At 39.6% G+C, this 3,209-nt stretch overlaps 1 pseudogene; it reads right to left on the reverse strand.

Annotated features, from left to right (window-relative positions):
• Positions 1-1,203: 1,203 nt before the first annotated feature.
• LOC149235128 (bidirectional sugar transporter SWEET17-like) lies at positions 1,204-2,964 on the reverse strand (annotated as a pseudogene).
• Between the last annotated feature and the right edge of the window lie 245 nt (positions 2,965-3,209).

A 3,209-nucleotide genomic window follows, 5' to 3' on the forward strand; every position in this document is an offset into this window, starting at 1 on the left:
AAATTCTGCTAGAAAAAATCACCACAGATCTACATGGTGGGAAGGAGCACAAAAAGAACACTACACTGTCATCAAAGAAGAACACTCTCGTGAAAACTCTGAATCACAATAAATCAGGCAAGAAAGAAACAACTCTCAAGACAAGTAGGGGGAAAGCCCTACCCAACAACAAAAGAGCGAACTCGACAATTATGAGGATTCGAATACTGCACAAAATAAATCTTCATTTAATAGCAAAGCAGATCTCCTAGACCAAACTTCTTCTCCGACTATCTTCAAAAGGACGAGCACAATAGATTGCGAACCTAAGACACCAATGTCCCAAGTAGCAGAAGAGATGAAGGAGATGCAAGATAAAGAAAGTTGGAAGACCGCAGAGAAAAAGAAGAAAGCTACAGCACCAATCTTGCCAAGAAAGACGAGGAGCCAGACAATTAAGAACTAAGAAAATTATAGGTCCGATAGACCAATTTGGTCTCAATGGACGTTAACCACCACCACCACCACCACCACCACCACCATCATCATCATCATCATCATCATCATTAATTTAATTTTGTAACTTAATTAATTTTTAATTAAATGAGCATTAATTAATATTAATTGTATATATTAGTTAATTAATAATTAAGTTATAATTAATTACGCCGTAAGGCGTTTCCCTCTGAAATAAACTCTCCAAACTGCTGTCGTGTCAAAATATGTGCCATTCGATTGGGTTGTTAGACGATGGAGTAATCCTTACCCGTTGATTTGAATTGCGCAATGCGAACTGTCAACCGTCTTTCAACAAGATAGGTTGCGGTGAGCACAGACGAGAAGGTGAGGCCCCTGGGGAGGCGAGACATCGTGGTGGTGTGGACGGAGAGACATTAGTATTCGCAGAACCACAAAATCGATGGCCACGCTCAGCCAAATAATCAAGCAAGACCGTCATCCCGTCTGGCTTGCCGATGCGCTGATTCTTTCAGCCGTTGCATACAGCGACAATCCTCGGCAAAAACTTGAAACACTAAATACCACATTCGGCTTGCCGGAAACGGCGATCTATGAATTTCTGGAAGAAGACAAGCTGCAAATTTATAGCAGATTATAGCAGATTTCGGAAGGCTCAAATTATGCCTGTTGCATCGTAACACATTTCGATAGATGAAGATACGCTCAAGGTACGCGCGAGTTTTTCTAAGCAGTTTACAGTGGCAGATTATACAATAACATACGCTTTTATTGACATAGATTTATTGATCCAAGGATAGCTTTTGTAAACTCCTAGTTACTAAAAAATGGTGCAGGATAGATTCAACATTTGCTTTTTCACATTCAGTATTTTCAATAGCGTTCTGGATTTTCGCCTTCATGATGGGGTACTAGAGAAAGGTTATACTGCATTTGGCCTGCATCTGATTGCAACATTCCAGAGTCTAGAGAAAGGGATTTTACAAGCTTTCTGAGACCCTGTACATTAGCCTTAGGAATACTCAATCCTTTCTCTAGATCTCTAGATTGTTGGGTTGGGACTTCTTATCTTCTGCACTGAATTGATGTACACCTCCACCGCCAATCTTGATATCCGTCACAAGTTTAAAATCCTCAGTCTTTACAACATCGTCTCTGATTCCTTCTCGCCTGGGCTTCCCCTTTCTATAAATCAAGTACAGAAGAAGCTGTGCAGCTCCAAGGCCGAAGCCGATTCCATTCGGGATCTATACATTACAGCAACACGTTTGTTTGAATAATATGCATTCTACCTAAATCTAATTTCAATGAAAAACTTCAACACTAACCCCAACAAACACGTCTCGTTCCAGCACTGCCCAAACTGCCCAAACTCCTCCGTTAAGAAACAGGAAGAATGACAGGAAAAATGGCATGAATTCCACGCTCTTCGTTACTATGACACTTTTCTGTTGCCACCCACATACGTGGGGATTACAAGGTCAGTCTGTAAAATTCAAAATGGCACTAATCTTCCTTGAATTATTGACAATTTTTTTTCTGTGCCTAAATGTTGAAAACCAAGCTTACCATAACTGTTAATGGAGAACCATACATGCTTAACGTTAAACACACGCATAGAATTCCTACTACGTTTATTCTCGTTTCTTGATTTAGTGCCAGAAAGGTCACCAAAAATACAGCAGCAAAAAATACTATATCCACAAGCAACACCAGAATAATAGTCTTGAGCTGCATAACAACACCAATTAGATGTACCATGAGTCATAAAATTTATTGGTCGACAAGATCCATCTTTCACTTTGGATTTATGAAGTGTTATCAGAATTCCAGTTCTCTATGTGACATACTAATATTTGTGTTCGATCTAATAGTCGTGGAAGCATCAACTGAAACACTCAATATGAAGGTGATTGAAAAAAAAAAAAATACTAACCCGAAGTCCCTTATGGGCATAAATTATAAACAGAATGATATATGCTGCTTCCAATACCGCGCCTGCCCCATTAATCGTAGAGATCAACAGTCCCCCGGGCTTTATTAATCCATAATATGTCCATTGCGAAGTGCTCAACAACGTGCAGATATAAGGGAGAGGTTTGAAGTCCTGTGTGGACTTATTCTTCACTATACGCCAAAATGTCTTCCTGTAAATAAAATATTATTGAACAACACTTGCAAGATTGACAAAACTCCCTAGAAACTAAATGTATTTAACCATTCAAAACATTTAAGAGCTTACACCGGCGATATGAAAACGAGGAACGATATCACATTTCCTGCAACATATTGCCCAAACATATAATAATTCAGATGAACAAGCGATTCAAATCACTAAAGAAACATTAAATGCGACTCTGATCATATATTGTATGTACTGACCGACAACACCAAGAATGAAGCTCACATCGGCCATAGCGAGTATATGGTGAGGACCAATGCAATTTTTTTCCTTATTCTCGTGGAAGATGCTGAGATTAATGATAAGGCAGGGCTTTTTCTTCTGAAGGCCTAAAATGCATCGTCCAACCAAACAATTGCAGCAATGGAGTGAGCGCCACGTCAAAGATGGCAGTACCTACTGTTAGGTGTATGAGTTCGACATGAGAGTTAGTCCGGAGCTTTCCGGAACTGCCATAGGTGGCCCATTCAGATGGCCTGAAAAGTGTCTGGGATAAATGCCATTTGGATCGTTTCTTATTCTGGTCTTAGGATAAAAGTCAGATAGCTTCTTATCTTAATAGCCTTTTTGG

Source organism: Pinus tabuliformis, chromosome 8, assembly GCF_031772625.1.
Source record: "Pinus tabuliformis cultivar Carrire ecotype Pingquan chromosome 8, CPIR1, whole genome shotgun sequence".
NCBI classification, from domain to species: domain Eukaryota; kingdom Viridiplantae; phylum Streptophyta; class Pinopsida; order Pinales; family Pinaceae; genus Pinus; species Pinus tabuliformis.